The following is a 22,707-nucleotide window of genomic DNA, read 5'->3' as shown; positions in this document are numbered from 1 at the left end:
TAGATAGTAACTCTCCTAGGTGTTGCCATGTCACCTGCACGTAAATCAGCCGAATCAGTAGAACAGGGGCTTATTTCTTCCTCAAGTGATGTTTCAGATTCACCCTTGGAGAAGACTAACTGACGCCGAGCTTGCCTTATACGTGATATAGTTCTTTCAATCTCAGGATCAAACACTGGCAAGCTTGGATCAGGAAGTGAACACATCATTTAACGAAAGAAACATGCAGCTCATAGTAACAAAAATAAAATAAAATGCAAATAAATAAATTCCAATCAATAACTTAGCACTCTATTGCAACTCCCCGCCAACGGCGCAAAAAATTGACGTGGTGGAAATTGGCGAGTTAAGAAATTGTTATAAGAGATACGTTGCAAGTACAGTTCTTAACCAACAGAAAATCCACTTATCAATTTAGAAAGGTTGTCACAAAATTAAAATTAAAATACTGAGAGTATGAATCCCAGGTCGTCTCCCAACGAGTTACAGGAAGATGTGCTATTTTATTAATCAGATATTTTGTAAAAATGGTTTGAGTTGATAAACAGGAAATTAAATCAGAGAATTTATGTAATTTAAATAAAAACCTTGACCAGGAGTAGATTAGTTGGAAGCCTTATCCTTGATAGAGTTCTCTCAAGATAAAGTGATAATTAAATGTTGCCTGCTTAGATATCCTTTACCAGGTAAAGGAAAGTTAAGCAAGTTGGAAGTCAATTTCTATTCAAAAGTTCTAATCCTCTCCCTTGGGAAGGACTAGTGTCAGTGATTAGAGCGCGACCCAACGCGAAACCCAACTATAATTTTACTCTTGAGCATCTAACTCAAGGTCTTCCTATCAATCAACTCCCAATCAAGTTATGGAACTACTCGCTCATTATGTTTGTAAAATCCATGAAATAAGAAAAGCAAATATTGAAATAATAATCAAAAGGATCAATTAAAAATAAAAATAGTTCTTGTATTAATAAATTCTAAAAATAATCCAATAATAATTCTGAGTAAATGAAGGATATAGAAGAGTAAGTGACAGGTAAGGAAACAAACTAGAATGATGAAGTCTTGACAGAAGTAATAACTCTTCTCAATATCTCAGTCCAAAAAGCAATAAAATCAAAATCCTAAGAACTATGAATGTGTAGAGAGAAACCCTAGAGGAGGAGTAAAATCATATCTAAAACTAAAATTATGCGGAATGAATGTTTTCCTCTGGTCTCTGCATGTTCCCTGGCTCTAATCTACTTTTCTGGGCCAAAAACTGGGTCAAAATACGACCCAAAATCGCCCCCAGCGAATTCTGCAGATTCTACAGATCGCGCACGTCACGCGATCGCGTCATCCAGGCGTTCGCGTCATCCAGCGTTTTGCCTTGCCATGCGTGCACGTCATCCACGCCTTCGCATCACTTGTGCAGTTTCCAATCCGCGCAGTCGCGTGAGCCATGTGTCCGCGTCACTGCAATTTCCTCTATGTCGCGCGGTCGCGTGAGCCATGCGTCCGCGTCACTTCTCGCTGGTCATCTCATCAATTTCTTGTGTTCCTTCCATTTTTGCAAGCTTCCTTTCTAATCTCCAAGTCATTCATGCCCTATAAAGCCTAAAACACTTAACAGACAAATCACGGCATCAAATGGAATAAAGGAGAACTAAAATACAAAATTAAAAGTTTCTAGGAAGCATGTTTTCCACCATGAAGTATTGTTAGGAAGGAATTATAAATGCATGCTAATCATATGAATAAGTGGATAAAGATTTGTTAAAACCGCACAATTAAGCACAATATAAACCATAAAATAGTGGTTTATCAAGGGCACTTTGTGGGATGAAGCGTAAGAGAAGAATGTTTAGTGGTTGGCGTTGTAAGTCTAGGCTCATTATGGTTGAAACTTCAAGGAGTGGATGAAAAGGATGGACTAGTGCTCAAATCGATGGGTCTAGGAGGATTGTTTGGTGCCTAAATGAGAAGTCTATGTGCCTACCACCCGGATGGAACAATGATGATCAATTAAAAGACGAGTGTGAAAATAAGATATGGGATCCCGGATCACAACATGGATGCAATTTTTGGTAGCTCATATCTTGTGAAGAACTTCACCCAAACTAGGTAAAGTCAGTTGGAAATTCTGACAACCGTTTGAGGAGCCCCCATAAGTCCAACTTAAGGACAATAAACAAAAGTGCTAGGTGGGAGACATCCCACCATGGTAACCTCTTTTTTCATTTTTCCCTCTGTAAGTAATGGTAAAATAGGTTTAAATTCATGTTTAGATTGGTTTGTTGAGTTTATTTGGGAATCTAGCAGGTTAAAAAAGGTTTTATGGTATTTTGGTAGCTGTTTGAGTGTTTGGAATGCTTGGTTTGGTGCTAGAACTTGAAAAATTTTGAAAAATAGATAACCGGCCACGCTCGTGCGTCACCCCACGCGTAGGCATGACACCAGCATTTCAGCCTGTCACACGTACGCTTCACCCACGCGTACACGTGACCACCAAGTTCTCCATGTTCTCATACAAATTCTAGAGAGTTGTGTGTGTTTCGGGCTAGAATTGTGCCTCTAGCACAAAATCCACCCACGCGTACGCGTCGCCTCTCTCTGATTTGACCATCACGCGTATGCGTGATCTATGCATACACGTCGCACCGCTTTCATCTCACCACACTTACGCGTCACTGCATGTGTACGTGTAGGAACCCTGTTCCATTCACCTCCATTTCTTCTCTTCTTTCCATTTGATGAGCGGATATTTTATACGCTTTTTGGCATCATTTTCATATAGTTTTTAGTATGTTTTGTTTAGTTTTAATTAAGTTTTTGTAGGTTTTAGTGTTAAATTCATATTTTTGGATTCTACTATGAGTTTTTGTATTTTGTACAATTTTAGGTATTTTCCGGCTGAAATTGAGGAGGAGCAAAAGTGTGATTCAGAGACAGAGAAAGCACTGCAGATGCTGTCCGGATCTGCCCTCCTTGCACTCGGAAGAACTTTTCTGGAGTTACAGAAGTCAAAATGAAGTATTCTCAATGGCTATGAAAATCTAAATTTTAGAGCTTTCCCACAATGTATAATAGTCCATACTTTGCTTCAAATTAGAAGGCCAAAAACTGGCGTCCAATGCCAGCTTCCTACCCCCTTCCAGGCCTCTATTGCCCAAAGAGAAAAGACCAGCATCCAAACGCCTAGAGAGGGCCCCCTAGCCAGTGTTCAACGCCCTAGAAACATCATAGCACGTGGATCTCATCAAAACTCAGCCTAAACACTCACCAAATTGGCCCTATAAGTGGATTTTAGCACTAAAAAGACTCATTAGTTTAGTATTTAATGGATTAAATTTATGTTATTCGAACACTTTTACAATCTTTTACCATCATACACATTTTTACCATTGTATTTCACATCAGTATGAGTTTCTAAACCTCCTAGGTTGACGGGAGGATCCCTGTTGAGTCCTATGAATTAATAAAAGTATTACTGTTTCTTCTTCGATCCGCATGTGATTAATTCTAAGATGTATATTCGTACTTCAACATGGTGAATAGGATGATTAGTGATAATCAGCTCTGTTCATCATACTAAGATGAACGTGCCTGACAAACACCCGCGTCTACTTGGGTTCGTGTGAATACTTCAGTGGAAAGCACTAACCGCCAGCTTGAATCAAACATCTCTTAGACAGCTAACCACGACTTCGTTGGGGAGTTCTCGAGACACCAGTTCAACTGATTTACGGGGAGATTAGGGTCTCTGTGGTAGAGGCTAGAACCCAATGATGCAGCATTCTCTGATTCGGAAGATCCGACCATGTCTGTGGCGTTTTGAGTAGGATCATTAAGGAGAACAGACTTTTACGAGCTTCACCCTCAAGTAGTGATGGATCCACACTAACCTTGGGGTTCAGATTCGGAGGAGAATTGACGACCTCTTGATAAACCCCAATTTTGTGGTTTATCTTGTGCTTAATTTGGGGGATTTTATCACCTTTTCTCACATTTATTCAATGAAATAGTATGATTTTGTAATTCTCCCTTAATTTGTGCTTAAGTGTAAAAACATGCTTTTTAGGCCTTAAAATTAGTAATTTTGATTAACCTTAATTCCATTCGATACCTTGATGTGTGTGTTGAATGATTTCAGGTTCATAAGGCAAGTATTGGATGGAAGAAGTTAAGAGAAAAGCATGCAAAGTGGAAAAGTCATGGAAAAACAAGGATTTATAGTGCATACATCAACGTGCAGGCGTGAAGATGAGGTCACCAGGCGACGCGTACGCGTGACATGACGCGTACGCGTGGGAAGTAAATTGCCAAGTGACCTCTTTATTATTTGCTTTCCAACGTATGCATGACCCATGCGTACGCGTCACAGGTCGAACGTGACCTCATTAAAGTGAAAATGCTGGGAGCAATTTCCGAGCTGCCCAGGCCCAAATCCAACTCATTCCTGAGGGTATTTCATGCAGAATTCAAGCTTAAGCAATGGGGGAGCAATTAGTTGTAGATTTACATTTCCTTGCGGTTTATTGTGCCTTCCTTTTATGCCTTCCAAGTTTTTGACAAAATGCTTGGTTGGTTGTTAGAGTAGATTTTTAAGCATTCTTGGTTTAGAAAGAGGAATTAGGTAATATTGAGTCGTTATGACCCAACTTATGTTGGTGATCCAAAATTGTTAGTTAATATTGTTTCCATTGACTCTAATCTCATGCTAATTCAATTAGTAAGTTGATTAGGACTTTTGGATTGAGATTAACTAGTCTTATTTGATTTTCTCCCTATGTGAAGATAACATTTTACCTTCTTCAATTATTGGAGATGACGAAATAAGATAAGCTCTTGTTAATCATTGTATGATTAGTGACTAGGATAGAAAATATATATTCTCAATCCTTGCCATGAATGTCTCTCTTTATTATTTGCTTTCTTTAGTTGCTTGATTTACATTTCTTGTTATTTATTTTCTTGCCCTTTTACAAAATCAAACCCCCCTTGTTCCTTCATAGCCAATAATTGATCACTTCATTGCAATTCCTTGTGAAACGACCCGAGGTTTAAATACTTCGGTTAATTTTCATTGGGGTTTGTACATGTGACAACCAATATTTAAATTTGATTGAGAATTATTTGTTGGTTTGGAACTATGCTTACAACGAAGTTCTATTTCCCTTAAGAGAAATTCTAGACTGACAACAATTCTTTCTATCACCTCTCAATAAAGGCGTTGATCACATACAGCCTGCCATAGAAGAGATCACTCACAAGCAAAGAAGGTAGTGATACCAGAGTTAATTCAAAAAGACAAAGCAACTCCAATCCTTTACCTTATTCCTGTTACTGATTTTATTTTATACAATATATTCCAATTATTAATTGCCCTTCCTCTTTATTTACATGCCAACTTAGTTTTAATCCCACAAATATTTATCTATCAACTCTTGATTCCGCTTGACTAAGACCTGCAGGATAACCATGGCTTTCTTCAAACCAACAATAATCGTGGGATTGACCCTGACTCACTCAGGTATTACTTAGATGATCCAGTGCACTTGCTGGTACAACTGTACGAAGGTATTGGGGATTCGTGCTACCAGGTTTTTGGCGCCATTGCCGGGGATTGTTCGAGTTTGGACAAACTGACGAATTGTCTTGCTCCCTAGATCAGGTAATTTTTATTTTATTTGAGTCTTTTAATTTCTATTTTCTTCTTTCTTATTTTTTTTGAAATTTTTAAAACCTTTTTCAAGAAATATTTGCTTTTCTGTGTTTAAGCTTTGTTCCTGATTTAAGTCTTACATGTTCCTGTTCTTCAATTCCAAAAATTTTAAAACTTTACCAAAAACCTTTATCTTTTTTGTCACCTTCTTCTTTTATTTGAGTCTTTGTTTGTGTTCTTGTTGAGTCTTTTATTTTTATTTTCTTCTTCTCTATTTCTTTGAAAAAAAAAAAAGCTTTGAATTTTTTTATTTATTTTTGATGCCAAGGCATCTTAGGCTAGTTTCACTAGCATTTTTCTGTTAGTTTTAGTTGTTTTATGCATTTTCTTGAGCTTAAAGTAACCAAAAATGGTTAAATGAAGAACAAAGCAATGAACCATCCAAACAGTATGATTTTAATGCAAATTCCATGAGTTTTAGTTATATTACTTGAATGCTATGAATGGAAGATTTCTCATGAAATTTTGCAAGACTTTGATGCAATTGTTTGGATGATTTCAGGGAAGAAGAGGCTAAGCAAGGAAGCAACAAAATCAATAAAGGAAGCTTGAATATCACATGTGGAGTTCAAGTTCCAGTTTAAGCCTAAACTGGAGCTTAAACGCCAGAATGAGAATGCCACTCAGGAAGGAGTTCCACGTTTAACCTCCAGTTTAACCTTAAACTGGAGGTTAAACGCCAGAATGGGAAAAGCACCAGGGAGCCATTTCCACGTTTAAGCTCCAGTTTGACCTCAAACTGGAGCTTAAACGTGTTCGACCAAGTTTTCTCCTCCAGGGTTGCTCTCTCCATTTCCACGTTTAAGCTCCAGTTTGACCTCAAACTGGAGCTTAAACGTGTTCGACACCTCCAGGGCTACCCTTCTAAGCATCCACGTTTAACCTCCAGTTTAACCTTAAACTGGAGGTTAAACGTGTTCGACCTCCAGGATGCCTCCTTCCATTTCCACGTTTAACCTCCAGTTTAACCTTAAACTGGAGGTTAAACGTGTTCGACCTCCAGGGCTGCCCTTCCTATATCCACGTTTAAGCTTCAGTTTAACCTTAAACTGAAGCTTAAACGTGTTCGACTACATGACTCTCCAGGGCTGCCTTCTTCCATTTCCACGTTTAAGCTTCAGTTTAACCTTAAACTGAAGCTTAAACGTGCTTCTACAAAAGGCCTCACTGGAAGTGTCTGGCGTTTAAGCTGCAGTTTAAGCTTAAACTGCAACTTAAACGCCACTCTTGGAAAAGGTTTCTGGACCAAAAATATTGTGGTTTAAGTTAGTATTTGAGCACAAACATTAACTTAAACTTATTCTGGTATGAAACCCAATTGAATATCATGGTTTATGGGATTGGGCCTGAAGGGTTGATGAGTCTGAAATTTCAATTTATTGAGTCATGTGCCATTATTTGATTATCACTAAGTTGGCTCAATGAATGTTACAGAATTTGGATCAGCAGCCTCATCAAGATTATGGATCATAAACCCAAGGCAAAAGGAAAGCAGGGAGAGGCCTCAAAGCCCAAGAAACACAACAGAAGCTCAATATAGAAAGTGTATAAATAGGATAGAATTTAAGTTAGAAGGAACTTTTCACCTTTTCATTTTTAGCTAGTTTTCATATCTTTGTAGTTGAATTCAGAGCTATGACTCACTAAACCCCTTTCATTGGGTTAGGGAGCTCTATTGTAATTCAATGAATCAATAATAGTTTATCTTCTTCTTCAATCTTTTCTCTTGAATTTTGTTAAAAAGCTTCTCGTTCTAATTCCATTGGGTAGTTGTCTTGGGAAAGAAACTACCCATAATTGGAATCCTTCGGAACCTTGGGAAAGGAATGGAGGATTCATGCTAGAGAAGCTTTCTCACAGTGAATTGGATTGGGGTTTGGATGGATATTGTGACATGTAATCCTACCAAATTGTGGTTCATGAAACTGTGTGGTATAATCAGTGATCGAGCATCATCTCTTCTTATGAATATTTAAACCAAGGGATTGGGAATTTGTTTGTTTTTAGAGAGAATTGGTGAGCCAAGGGATTGGGATCCAATCATATAAGATTGCCAAGCAAAATTTAATGAACGCATTGGTTGAGGAAGAGATATACATGTTTTGATTCGGAGATCTCAATATCTCCTAACACCCAATGAATTCCCCATTTCTGATTTCCAATTTCTCTTTACATTCTGCAACTCAATTCTTGCAATCACCCCCATTCCCTTTTAATTTCAGCAATTTACATTCTGCTCTTTAATTCATGCAATTTAAGATTCCGCCATTTCAATTTCTTGTCATTTACTTTTCCCGCCAATTTTACATTCCGCAATTCTCATCTAAATCTTGAATCCGCTCAACTAGAACACACTTCTAATCTGAATTGCTCACTCAACCAATCCTTGTGGGATTCGACCTCACTCTATTGTGAGTTTTTACTTGACGATAACCGGTGCACTTGCCGGAAGGAATTTTGCCGATCGTGCAATTTCCTAAATCGTAGCATAACAAGTTTATGCGCATCAAGTTTATGGCGCCGTTGCCGGGTATTGGTTTTCGATTGACAATTCTCCAATTAGAAGTTAACTAGATTGAGCATTTTTTTTTGTGTTTTGATTAATTCAGTACAAGTTACTTGTTGAATTTTAATTTCTGCACTCTGTTACATGCTTTCTTTCTTTATGCCTTTAAATTCAAGCAACTAACTCACTGACTCACTAACTGTTTGAATTAATTCCTCAATTGCTCTAACCATACTCTTCCATTAACCAAGAGTATATCACTTGTTGTTACCTGTGCTGTGTTCTTGTATGACAGGTAGGAGAGGAGAGACATCAACTCCTCCATATACCGAACCAGAGAGGACCCTTCATAGACTTAGAAGGGAAGCAAGAGGGAAGAGAGTACTGGGAGAAGAAGAATCTGAAGGAGAATCTGAGGACAATTTTGAGGAAGCTCTAGATCTCAACATGGATAGAGAAGTTCACAACCATGAGAGAGCTGATGGAAACAATGCCATTCCTGAGAGGAGGGTTCTTAGTTCATACATAAACCCAACCTCTGGGAATTGTGGTAGCAGCATTCAGAAACCACCCATTCAGGCCAACAATTTTGAACTCAAACCACAGCTAATATCACTTGTGGAGAATCATTGTTCATTTGGTGGGAGTGCTAATGAAGATCCCAACCAACATCTCACAAAATTCCTGAGAATTTGTGACACTGTGAAGTCCAATGGAGTCCAGGAAGATGCCTATAAACTGCTTTTGTTCCCATTTTCACTTAGGGACAAAGCAGCTAAGTGGCTGGAATCATTCCCAAGGGGGAGTCTAACAACATGGGATGAGGTGGAAAGCAAGTTTCTGGCACGTTTCTACCCCCCACAAAAGGTCAATAGGCTTCGATCTGAGGTTCAAACTTTTAGACAACAAGATGGTGAGACTCTCTACGAGGCATGGGAGAGATTCAAGGATTTGACAAGGAAATGCCCACCAGACATGTTCCATGACTGGGTGCAATTGCATATTTTCTATGATGGACTTTCTTATGAATCAAGGAAGGCGGTAGACCATTCATCGGGAGGTTCATTAAACAGGAAAAAGACTGTGGAAGAAGCCATTGAAGTGATTGAGACAGTGGCTGAGAATGAGTACTACTATGCATCAGAGAGGCACAACACTAAGGGAGTCATGGAGCTAAACCATGTTGATACAATTCTAGCCCAAAACAAAGTGTTTGCCAAGCAACTAGCAGAGCTTACCAGGCAATTAGAAACAAAGCAAGTGGCTGCAATACACACACAAGATCAAGAGGAAGTAAGCATTGAAGGAGGTGATTGGGAAGAGGCCAACTATGTGGGAAACCAACAAAGGCAATCATATGATCCACATTCCAACACTTACAACCCAGGATGGAAAAATCACCCAAACTTTGGGTGGGGGAACCAACAAACCCAACCACAAAACCACAAACCTTACAACCACAACCAACATAACAATTCCACATACCAAAACTCCAACCAAAGATCATACCAAGCCACACAAAACACTTACTCCCAACCACCATATCATGGCCAAAATAATCAACCTACCCAACCTAATCCGAACCAGTAATTTCAAGATCAATTAAACCGGATAGAAGGAATGATGGCAACCATGAGTCAAGACATAACCGAATTGAAAAGCTTCAGGGATGATGTGAGAGCTACCTTAAGGAACCATGGTGAAAAACTCAAGAGGATGGAGTCTCAAGTAGGAGAGCTATCTCAACAGACCCCGAAATCAACTGCAGTGTTCCCTAGTGACACAGAAAAGAATCCAAAAGGGGAACAAAAGAGAGTGAGATGGGAAGAATGCAAGGCCATCACCATATTGAAGGAAGGTGTGGAGGAAGCTAAGCAGGAAAGTGAAACTGAGCAAGCCAAGGAACTGCAAAAAGGCATGCTGGAAATATACCAACCAAAAGCACCATTTCCTCAGAGGTTAGGAGGAAGTGAAAAAGGGAAAACCTATTCAAGGTTTTTAGAGACATTTAAGTCTCTCCATATCAATATTCCCTTTCTTGAGATTCTCCATCAAATGCCTACACACATCAAGTATTTAAAGGAATTGTTGAGCAAGAAAAGAGTTTTGAAGGGAGGACAAACGGTAACAATGAACAAAGAATTCAGTGCTCTCATCAAGAAGGACACAGTCTCTAAGAAAACAGACCCAGGAAGTTTTCATATTCCTTGCATCATAGGAGAAACAAAAATTGACAGAGGATTCTGTGATCTAGGAGCTAGCATAAATGTGATGCCTCTAACTCTTATGAAGAGGCTACAACTGAATGAGGTGAGATCCACTGATGTAATCATACAACTGGCTGACAAAACTCAGAAGCAAGCTGAAGGGGTAGTTGAGAATGTGCTGGTGAAAGTGGGAAATTATTTTTTCCCTACAGACTTTGTCATTTTGGACATGGAGGAAAGCTACCTACACCCCATCATTCTGGGGAGGCCATTTCTAGCCACTGCTAGAGCACTCATAGATGTAGAACAAGGAGAGCTAATTTTGAGAATACATGATGAACAGCTCATTTTTAATGTTTTCAAACCTGCATCTGAGCCTGAACCAGAACATGAAAAGCCTAAGGATGAGAGTAGCCATCTGTGTTTGGAGGAAGGCAATCCGGCAGCTGAAACTCTGAAACAGTCCTTGGAAAGCAAACAAGAATTGCAAGAGTTAAAGCCACAAGAATCAACAGAAACAGATCAGAAGGATCCTCCCGGCATAAGGGTCAATGAAGAAAGCTTCAAGAGAAAGGGAAGAACTGTAAAGAAATTGCCAAGAGGGTGGAGAAACAAGAAAATTCCCACTGAAGGTTTCTCTCCGGGAGAGAAAGTGATATCAAGTCATTATCTGCCAATCCCACCTGGCCTCAAAACAATTCCTTCCCAACGCCCTCAAGTGTTCACAATCAGGAAAGTTCTTTCTATGGAACATTTAGAGGTCATGAAGGAATCAAGTGGGGACGTTTGCATAGTGAGAGGAGAAGACGTCAAGCACTACAATCCACCCTAACAAGGGACAACCGTCAAGCTAGTGACGTTAAAGAAGCGCTTCATGGGAGGCAACCCATGTTTTTAGTATCCTTAATCTTTAGTGCTTTGCTCTACATCTAATAAAGCATGGTTTCTTATGCATGAACTTGAATCCTCAGGACAACTATTGACAAAGTGCACTAAACTTTGCATGTAAATTACAATTGGTCTCTAAGTTTGGTGTGCCTGAAGGCACTCCCAAATCTTACTCAAATTGGATTCCATCTTTCATTCAAGGTGCACGACCAAACATTAAGTTTGGTGTTCCTCTTGAACACAGTTTATGAAAAGCAAGAAGTTCCTCTGGATTTCAAAATTCATGACAAGTATACCATTCGCATGTTTTAATACTTTGGTTTCAATTACTTAGGGTAGTAACTTTGTTTAGAATCAAAGAGCCAAAGTGACTATGATTTATTAGAATTATGCACATTCATTAAGGACAACCAATATGGATTTCATGTCATTAGGAGACTTTACCAAACACTAAGTTTGGTGTCCAATAATAAGTGTGCATATATACAAAAGTCACGGCTATAAGCTCATGAAGTCAATCATTGATTTACATGTGCAAGTACTATTCATCATTCACATGGACCGAAAAATAATAGCAAACTTGTTTGTTTGTGCAGGTACAAAAGAAAAGACAAAAATGGAGGAAAAAGACAAAGGGAGGTACGGTGCTTGGTCAAAAAGAAAATTCACAAGTCTTTGAAACTAACACATGGGAAAAGGAAGTTCTGCAAGAAAAGATAGCTACATGTACAACCTAATGCACCCAGAATACTTCCAAGAAAATGAAAAGCAATTCGTCCTTCTCCCTAATTCATATATTTACCATCAAGCCACCCTTCACAAATCACCCTAGCCGTCCATTTTGCACTTACGGGCACTATAAAGAACCACTTGGGGAACGAGTTCAACACCACCAAATCTCCTTCATGCACATTTCCTTCATCATAGCATAAACTATCTCTTGCCGAAAACAACCTCCCCACACTTCCAACAACACTTCTTGCTTCACCTTGTCAACTTTAGCTTGTCACTTACCAAAACTAAAGAACCAATGGCAGCTTCATCTAGCCACAAAAGAAGAAAAGACAAGCAGCCAATGGAGGAAAACAGGGAATTCGATGCATGGAGATACAAATCAGTTTTCCATGAGATTCAAGCCGAATGGATGAGACCTAAAACGGTACTAGCTGAGGTTCCCTTTGACCTTGAAAAGGATGAGTTCCCAGGTGTTTGGGAAAAGATCAAAAAGAGGAAGTGGGAGCTCCTGACTAAGCCAATCACTAAAATCAACATCAACCTGGTGAAAGAGTTTTATGCAAATGCAGTAAGGGAGGATCCAACCAAGAAACCCACATACAAAAGCTATGTGAGAGGGGTGGAAGTTGACTTCAGTCCCAAAGCAATCATGAAAACTCTTGGCCTGAAAAACATACATTTCAGCCAAGCAAGTTATGAAGAAAGGATGATAGGAGAACCTGACTATACAACTATTGCTGAAGACCTTTGTGCCATCAGAGCTGAATGGGTGAGAAAAACAAGAGGGGCTCCAAGAGTCTTGAGAAGGGGAGACCTTACACCTGAAGCTAAAGGGTGGTATGCAATAGTTAGGAGATCCATCCTACCCACTGCAAACTCTTCAGAAATAGTCCCTAAAAGAGCCATCTTGCTTCATTGCATTATGGTGGGAGGGGAGATCAAAGTTCATAAACTCATTGCTGAACAGATACAAGAGTTTAGTGAGAAAAGTGACCCTGAATCCTGGCTCCACTTCCCTAGCACCATCATTAGACTATGCATCGATGCCCAAGTACCACTTGAAGATGAAAGACCTAATTGGCTATATCCGGGATTGGCCATAACTGCGTACAGAATGACTCTCGGCCCAACTCCTCCAAGACATACAAAAAGAAGAAATGAAGAAGGGCAACAAGCGGAAGAAGAGCAAGAAGCTGAACAAGAAGGACAGGAAGGAGAAGATAGAGAAGAAGAGCAAGAAGAGCAAGCAATTCCAGAAAGAAGACAACGAACTCCTAGAGACCCCATGGATATGAGCAGAATGCAGGAAATCATGGAAGGAATGTCTCAACAATACATGAGGTCTCAGGAGAGACAAGAGGACTTTCACCTAAAAATGATGGATATGCAAAGGAACTTTGAATCAAGATTCTTAGATCTGCAAAGGGAACATAATTTACACTTACAGGAATCCTTCAGCCACATATGCCAACACCAAGATGCCAATGTCTTGGCAATCAAGGAAGCCACCACTTTACAGAATGCAAGATACTCAGTCCAAGCTGATTACAACATCAGTTCGCAAATCAAGCTTAACTACATAGGGGAACATCTACACAAGATGGACCCAGCATTCCCAGCTTTTGATGAGTATTTCAAAGGAAGGAAAGAAGGAGAAATAAACAAGGCAATGATCCTTGAAAAAGGAGTGGAAGAAACAATGAAAAAAGCTGGATTCTGGAAAAAGCTCATGAGAAAAGACAAAGGAAGCACAAGTGGTCAAAAAGAGGCAGGAAGCAAGAAGAAGCAGGATCCTAAGAATTAAGAAGAACCAAGCAATAAATAAGAGGTGGTCTCGTTCCTTAATAATCAAATGATAATTGGTGAATTGTCTTTATGAGCTTTCTTTCATTATGAGTCATTTAAGTTTTAATGTGAAGTCTCTAGTATGTGTGTCTGTGTATTGCTTTGAATAAAGTGAATACCTAGATGTTTGGATATAACTCCACCTTCTTAAACAAATGCTTGCCATGCTTGTTCTGTTTCCAAAAATAAAAGAAAAGTTTGAACAAAAGTAACTTGGCTCAATTAGTGACAAATCAAGTAGAATTAAGTGGTGGTATGCATGCTTGATTGTTTAAGTCAGATCACTGGAAATAGAGTGTAGAATTATCATTTTTTATGTAGAAATTGAAAACTGTCTATGGATCTTGATGAATAAATGTCTTTGGTCATGAAAAAGAAAGAAAAAGAAGAAGAAAAAAAAAATTTTGAGAAAAATAAGCTAGGCACCAATGGTTTGAACTTCTGAGACAAATGCCTGTGGTCTTTATGTATTAAGGATATGCTTGGATGAATAGGTTCTGAGGAGTGTTTCAACACTTGGTAACTTGGGTTAACTAACCCGGGATTATCAACCAAAAGTCCATTATCAAGAGCAACCTAAATACAAAACATTTAGTCACACAAAGAGGTGCTGGGCACCAATGTCTCAAGAAGAAATGTGAACTAAAATGCCTAAAGTGGATATGTGTAGTGCACTGATAAGAAAAAGAAAATGCCAAAGGCTTGTGCAACACATGACACTAAGCAAACAAGGAGCAAAGTAGCTCTAAGAAAAAGAAAAGAAAAACAAAGAAGAGAAAAGTGCCAAAGACATAAGAATAACAAGAGGCCATAGCAGTGTTTGATGGATGCAATGAAAAAGTGATAATCTTACCTGATAAATATGAAAAAGTGATGCTGCAACTTTCTGCATAAAACCCTTCTGATGAACTTCAAATGCTTGCTAATATAGCCAATGTAATTGCTTTCTGTTTCATACTTTCTTCTCAAATAACTCAGGACTTGCTTAGGGACAAGCAAGTATTAAGTTTGGTGTTGTGATGCCAAGGCATCTTAGGCTAGTTTCACTAGCATTTTTCTGTTAGTTTTAGTTGTTTTATGCATTTTCTTGAGCTTAAAGTAACCAAAAATGGTTAAATGAAGAACAAAGCAATGAACCATCCAAACAGTATGATTTTAATGCAAATTCCATGAGTTTTAGTTATATTACTTGAATGCTATGAATGGAAGATTTCTCATGAAATTTTGCAAGACTTTGATGCAATTGTTTGGATGATTTCAGGGAAGAAGAGGCTAAGCAAGGAAGCAACAAAATCAATAAAGGAAGCTTGAATATCACATGTGGAGTTCAAGTTCCAGTTCAAGCCTAACTGGAGCTTAAACGCCAGAATGAGAATGCCACTCAGGAAGGAGTTCCACGTTTAACCTCCAGTCTAACCTTAAACTGGAGGTTAAACGCCAGAATGGGAAAAGCACCAGGGAGCCATTTCCACGTTTAAGCTCCAGTTTGACCTCAAACTGGAGCTTAAACGTGTTCGACCAAGTTTTCTCCTCCAGGGTTGCTCTCTCCATTTCCACGTTTAAGCTCCAGTTTGACCTCAAACTGGAGCTTAAACGTGTTCGACACCTCCAGGGCTACCCTTCTAAGCTTCCACGTTTAACCTCCAGTTTAACCTTAAACTGGAGGTTAAACGTGTTCGACCTCCAGGATGCCTCCTTCCATTTCCACGTTTAACCTCCAGTTTAACCTTAAACTGGAGGTTAAACGTGTTCGACCTCCAGGGCTGCCCTTCCTATATCCACGTTTAAGCTTCAGTTTAACCTTAAACTGAAGCTTAAACGTGTTCGACTACATGACTCTCCAGGGCTGCCTTCTTCCATTTCCACGTTTAAGCTTCAGTTTAACCTTAAACTGAAGCTTAAACGTGCTTCTACAAAAGGCCTCACTGGAAGTGTCTGGCGTTTAAGCTGCAGTTTAAGCTTAAACTGCAACTTAAACGCCACTCTTGGAAAAGGTTTCTGGACCAAAAATATTGTGGTTTAAGTTAGTATTTGAGCACAAACATTAACTTAAACTTATTCTGGTATGAAACCCAATTGAATATCATGGTTTATGGGATTGGGCCTGAAGGGTTGATGAGTCTGAAATTTCAATTTATTGAGTCATGTGCCATTATTTGATTATCACTAAGTTGGCTCAATGAATGTTACAGAATTTGGATCAGCAGCCTCATCAAGATTATGGATCATAAACCCAAGGCAAAAGGAAAGCAGGGAGAGGCCTCAAAGCCCAAGAAACACAACAGAAGCTCAATATAGAAAGTGTATAAATAGGATAGAATTTAAGTTAGAAGGAACTTTTCACCTTTTCATTTTTAGCTAGTTTTCATATCTTTGTAGTTGAATTCAGAGCTATGACTCACTAAACCCCTTTCATTGGGTTAGGGAGCTCTATTGTAATTCAATGAATCAATAATAGTTTATCTTCTTCTTCAATCTTTTCTCTTGAATTTTGTTAGAAAGCTTCTCGTTCTAATTCCATTGGGTAGTTGTCTTGGGAAAGAAACTACCCATAATTGGAATCCTTCGGAACCTTGGGAAAGGAATGGAGGATTCATGCTAGAGAAGCTTTCTCACAGTGAATTGGATTGGGGTTTGGATGGATATTGTGACATGTAATCCTACCAAATTGTGGTTCATGAAACTGTGAGGTATAATCAGTGATCGAGCATCATCTCTTCTTATGAACATTTAAACCAAGGGATTGGGAATTTGTTTGTTTTTAGAGAGAATTGGTGAGCCAAGGGATTGGGATCCAATCATATAAGATTGCCAAGCAAAATTTAATGAACGCATTGGTTGAGGAAGAGATATACATGTTTTGATTCAGAGATCTCAATATCTCCTAACACCCAATGAATTCCCCATTTCTGATTTCCAATTTCTCTTTACATTCTGCAACTCAATTCTTGCAATCACCCCCATTCCCTTTTAATTTCAGCAATTTACATTCTGCTCTTTAATTCATGCAATTTAAGATTCCGCCATTTCAATTTCTTGTCATTTACTTTTCCCGCCAATTTTACATTCCGCAATTCTCATCTAAATCTTGAATCCGCTCAACTAGAACACACTTCTAATCTGAATTGCTCACTCAACCAATCCTTGTGGGATTCGACCTCACTCTATTGTGAGTTTTTACTTGACGATAACCGGTGCACTTGCCGGAAGGAATTTTGCCGATCGTGCAATTTCCTAAATCGTAGCATAACAAGTTTATGCGCATCAATTTTCTTTGTTTAATCTTTGTTCTTAGTCTGAGCCTTTTTGTTTATGTTCTTGGTAAATTTTCGTTTCTTTGAGTCTTTGTTTTTGTTCTTATTGCAATATTCAATTTTTTGGTATCCTCCTTTCAAAAGCTTTTCAAAAATAGTTTTTCTTTGGTCAAATCTTGGGTCAAATCTTTAAGTTTGTTGTCTTCTTGTTATTTTTCTTTAAATTTTCGAAAATTTATGCTTGGTTTTCTAAAACTTTTAAGTTTGGTGTTCATTACATGTTTTTGTGTTCTTTAAATTTCTTGAATCTTGTTCTTTTTGTTCTTATTAGTCTTCAAAGTGTTCTTGTGTTTTCCTTTTGTTTTGATCTTAAAATTTTTAAGTTTGGTGTCCCTTTGTGTTTCCCTCCAAAATTTTCAAAAACTTGGGGCATTAGATCTAAAAATTTTAAGTTTTGTGTCTTTTACTTGTTTTTCTCTTTCCTCATTAAATTCAAAAATAAAAAATATGTTTTCTGTATTAAAATTATCTTAATTTTGAAAATTTTCACTAAAAATTCATATTTTCACAAATAGTTAATAGGCTTAATAAAAAAAAAATGCTTAATCTAGATTATCACCTTACTTAATCATTGTCCATCTAAATCAATCCTCGGCAACGGCGCCAAAAACTTGATGAGGGAAAATCGATTCCACACAAACTCACCGGCAAGTGTACCGGGTCGCATCAAGTAGTAAAACTCACAAAAGTGAGGTCGATCCCACAGGGATTGATGGATTAAGCAACTTTAGTAGGGTGATGAATTTAGTTAAGCTAATATTTGATGAATTGAGTGAGAATTGATTGAAAAAATGTAAATTACTAGGAATTCAAGGTGTAGACTGTAAATTAACAGAGAAGTAAATGACAGGAAAGATAAATTGCTGAAACTTAAAGTGCAAGAAATTAAAAGAGCAGAAGCTTAAATTGCGAAAAAGGTAAATAACTGAATCTTATAGTGCAAGAAACTTAAATTGCAGAATCTAAATTGCAAGGAAACTTAAATTGCATGAGTAACAAAGGGAAATGGGTGCTGGGATTCAAATAGCAAGACAAATTAGATGAAAAATGAAATCAGATAGATCTCAAGTGAATAGAATCAAAGAGAATGATTCATCAGGGATTGGAGATATCATAATTCATCATGAATCAATTGGGTCTCAACTCCTTTCTCAGTCATATAAGTAGATCTATGGCGGATTAAAATTAATTGGATCCCAATTCCTTGGCAATCTAATCTCTCTAATCACAATCAATTTTGCCAATTCCTTGATCTAATTGTCATGAGAAGAGGTTAAATGCAAATCTCTCATCCATAAGCCACACTAACTCTCAAGATCTCAATTCGTCCCGAATGGTGTTGATCAAAAGAGTAGTGAAGGATAGAGCTCCAATTCTAATGCAAGTGATCCCCCTTCAGAGGCTCAAATAAGCATTCAATTGAATTCAACCTCCTTCTGAAGTAAAAACAGAAGATATCCAATAGCTACAAAAATGAATTGAGAAGAAGAAGAATTTCATTTATGGAATTACAATAGAGCTCCTCCCCCTAATAAATTTAGGGTTTAGTTCATCATTGCTCAGGTAAAACCACAAAAACCGAAAGTTACAGAGAGAAGTGCAGAGGAAAATAATACAAAAAGGGAAATGCAGAATAACAGATCCGTTAACTAACTCTGCAGCCAATCTCTACTGACTAACTCCCGTCTAAATTAAATTTTCTTCTATTTATACACTTTCCAAATTGGTCTTCAAGTCCTTGGATTGGCCCTTGTTGAAGTGGGTTGCAATGGCTCCAACGCTGTTGAGAAGATATGGGTGCTCAATTGCAAGGTTCTGATATCCACGTTTGCCTCAACTTTGGGGATCCAACGTTACATTCAATGTTGCTGACCTGTGCATATGCATACTGTCTTGTGCGTGCGCACACCTTTGAGTTTTTCTTCCTGTGCGTACGCACACCATCTCGTGCGTACGCACACTAGGCTTTTTGGGCAGCTTGAATTTTGACGAGCTATCGAAGACGTTGGACCAAGCGTTGGGGTGAAAACGTTACTGCAAACGCTGCGACGTGTGCATACGCACGCTGTCTCGTGCGTGCGCACACTTCCCTTCTTCCCATTGTGCGTGCGCACACCACGCCATGCGTACGCACACATATCAGAACTCCCAGCTCAAGTTTTGATCATCTGTCGCGGACGTTTGACCCAGCGTTGTGCTGGCAACGTTGCCCCCAACGTTGCTACTCATGCGTGTGCATACTGTGCTATGCGTAAGCACACAAGGTGATTTTCTCTTCTTGTGGGTACGCACACTATGCTGTGCGTACGCACGCAAGGTGATTTTCACAAGTGCAGAATTTAGTCCTCTTGAAGACATTGGAGGTAACGTTGGTGATCCAACACTCCGTCCAACGTTGGCACCAGAACTTTTGCTTCTACAACTGCCTCCAACATTTGAGGTAACGTTGGTGGACCGACTTGGCCACCAGCGTTACTTCCTCTGCTTTGCTTCTTCCTTTGCTTTTTCCTCTTCTTTCTTGCTTCTTTTTCACCTAAAATCAGTCAAACAATTGCATCAAAGTTGGCTATAATCACAAGGTTTTTGCATCATTCATAACATCATGCAAAATTAGCATAAAACCTTATGAGAAAGCACATAAATAACCATGTTTAATTGTTTTAGGAAATGCATGAAACTCCAATCCAATTGCTTACTTATTGCTTAAGAAAGTGCATAAAACCTAATGAAACAAGTGAAAAATGCTTGTGAAACTAGCATAAAATGACTTGTCATCACAACACCAAATTTAAATCTTGGTTGTCCCCAAGCAAGCACTAAAACATGAGAAAAAGGCATGAAAACAGATAAGCATATATGTCCTTATTAGCAGGTAATTGAATTTGGCTCATGGGGTTTTATGCAGACAGAATGCAGCTCAATTATTATCAACCTTCGGATGTGAAATCCCCCTTTGAGTGTTAACTAGAGTTGTTGCTATAAGACCTTATTCTTTATTGATCCTTGTGATATGTTTTTTTCTTTCCCTTTATTTTAGAAACTTATTCTTCCAATTGTAGCTTAGTGTCAAGTGTTGCATCAGCTCCTCTTCACTGCAGACACTTGGCTTACAATTCTTCTTAAGAACATTGGTGCCCAGCTCCTCTTTGGGTTACTAAATATCTTGTAACTAGGTTGCTCTTGATAATGGACTTTTGGTTGATAATCCCTGGTTAGTTAACCCAAGTTACCAAGTGTTGAAACACTCCTTAGAACCTAATCATCCAAGCAGATCCTAGTACAAAGACACCACAGGCATATGTCTTAAGGTCTAAGCTATTGGTGTCTAGATTTTATTCTTTGTTTCTTTCATTTGTTTGTTGCCAACTTTTGGCTTTTCTTCCTTATTCCTTACGTTTTTTTTTCCTTTTTTCCAAGGATATTTATTAATTAAAGATTTATAGCAGCAACTAAGTTTATACTTGAAAGAGCCATTCTACCTTGCAGCTTTTATTATTGAGCTTACCAACTAATCAAGCAATTACCACCACTGGTTCTTATTCTAATGTCTACCATATTGAACAATTACTTTCTGGTTCAATCATTTTCTCTTATTGAATCAAAAGCAAAGGGAGAAGACACCTCATTCAAGTAGATGAAAATAAAGCAAGCACTTATACTAGAACACTTAGCAGACATCAGAATTTGCACTAATTAGACTAATCAACAGGGTATATAGAAACTTCCAATTTAGAACATTTCAAAGCAAAGGGAATTAACTGACAATACAACCTCTTGGGAATGTCTTCCAGCTTTCCTTTTGTCATCATCATCTATAATTTCTATATTTCTTTTGGTGATGATGTATAATTCTTTCAAGAGGTCGAATGCTTCCCTGCATAATCATTGGAAGTTGCTTATTCCCCAAGCACTTAACAAAATGGTTAGCATGTATAAACTGTTGTAGGTTTTTTAACTTACTTTGATGTGGGAACACCAAACTTAGTCCCTTGCTACTGTCCATAGTAAGATTAATCATATGCATGAAACCTTGTGATTTTATTAAGTAAACCAGTAAAGAAATTCAGACAACTGTCAAGAGAATTCCCTGATTGCTTTGGAATTTATGACTCCTGATGTTCTTCAAAGGGTTATAGTGTCTTTCCATTAAATCTTGGTTGGACACCAAATTTAAATTCAAACATTCACCCTTTTTATACTTCTTTTGGTGTGCAACACCAAACTTAATTCCTTGCAATACAGGAGAACTCTTGAGTTTTTATTGAAATAGCTATAAAAAGAAAACTACCTCAGGTTGGGTTGCCTCCCAACAAGCGTTTCTTTATCATCATTATCTTGACGTCCTTCATCCTTGTTCATCCCAGCTCATGAATGCTTTCTTCTTTGTTCCAAGATCCTCCTATATAATGCTTAGCTCTGTGACCATTTACTGTGAATGTGTCCCTTGTAGCTTCATTTAGAAGTTGAAGGCTTCCATATGGAGAAACCTTGGTCACCAGATACGGGCCAGTCCACTTAGACTTGAGTTTCCCAGGAAAAATCTTAAGCCTAGAGTTGTACAATAACACATTACGCTGGCTCAAATTCCTTTCTTGTGATCTTCTTGTCTTGCCATCTTTTAGCTCTCTCCTTGTATATCTTAGCATTTTCGTAAGCTTCAAATCTGAACTCATCCAGCGCATTGAGTTGTAATAGCCTTTTCTCTCCTGCTGCTTGAGAGTCAAGATTGAGGAGCTTGGTGGCCTAGAAAGCTTTATGTTCAAGCTCTACAAGAATGTGACAGGATTTTCCATAGATTAGCTGAAAGGTTGACTTTCCAATTGGAGTTTTGAATGTTGTTCTATATGCCCATAGAGCATCATCCAACTTTCTGGCCCAGTCTTTCCTTGTGATCCGAACTGTCTTCTCCAAGATTCTCTTTAGCTCCCTAGTGCACGAAATTACAATCACACTTTTGCAATTCCGCACAACTAACTAGCAAGTGCACTGGGTCATCCAAGTAATACCTTGTGTGAGTAAGGGTCGATCCCACATAGATTGTCGGCTTGAAGCAAGCTATGGTTATCTTGTAATTCTTAGTCAGGATATCAGTAATGATTCGTAGTTTTAATTGTTAAAAGTAAAAGAACATGAAATAATTACTTGTTATGCAGTAATGGAGAACAGGTTGAAGTTTTGGAGATGCTCTGTCTTTTGAATCTCTGCTTTCCTACTGTCTTCTTCTTCACACACGCAAGGCTCCTTCCATGGCAAGCTGTATGTTGGTGGATCACCGTTGTCAATGGCTACCATCCATCCTCTAAGTGAAAATAGTTCAAATGCGCTGTCACCGCACGGCTAATCATCTTTTGGTTCTCACTCATGTTGGAATAGGATCCATTGATCCTTTTGCGTCTGTCACTACGCCCAGCACTCGTTAGTTTAAAGCTCGTCATAGTCATCCCTTCCTATATCCTACTCGGAATACCACAGACAAGGTTTAGACTTTCCGGATCTCAGGAATGGCCG

The 22,707-nt window shown here is 38.5% G+C and overlaps 1 non-coding gene across 1 annotated transcript; it reads right to left on the bottom strand.

Annotated features, from left to right (window-relative positions):
• Positions 1-9,083: 9,083 nt before the first annotated feature.
• On the bottom strand, positions 9,084-9,187 carry LOC148564772 (small nucleolar RNA R71). The gene has a single exon (XR_015884787.1). It is a non-coding gene; the product is annotated as a small nucleolar RNA R71 (small nucleolar RNA).
• Between the last annotated feature and the right edge of the window lie 13,520 nt (positions 9,188-22,707).

This window comes from Arachis ipaensis, chromosome B5 (assembly GCF_059453495.1).
Source record: "Arachis ipaensis isolate K30076 ecotype BB chromosome B5, ASM5945349v1, whole genome shotgun sequence".
In the NCBI taxonomy this organism is placed as follows: domain Eukaryota; kingdom Viridiplantae; phylum Streptophyta; class Magnoliopsida; order Fabales; family Fabaceae; genus Arachis; species Arachis ipaensis.
This window is presented reverse-complemented; position numbering and strand designations above follow the sequence as displayed.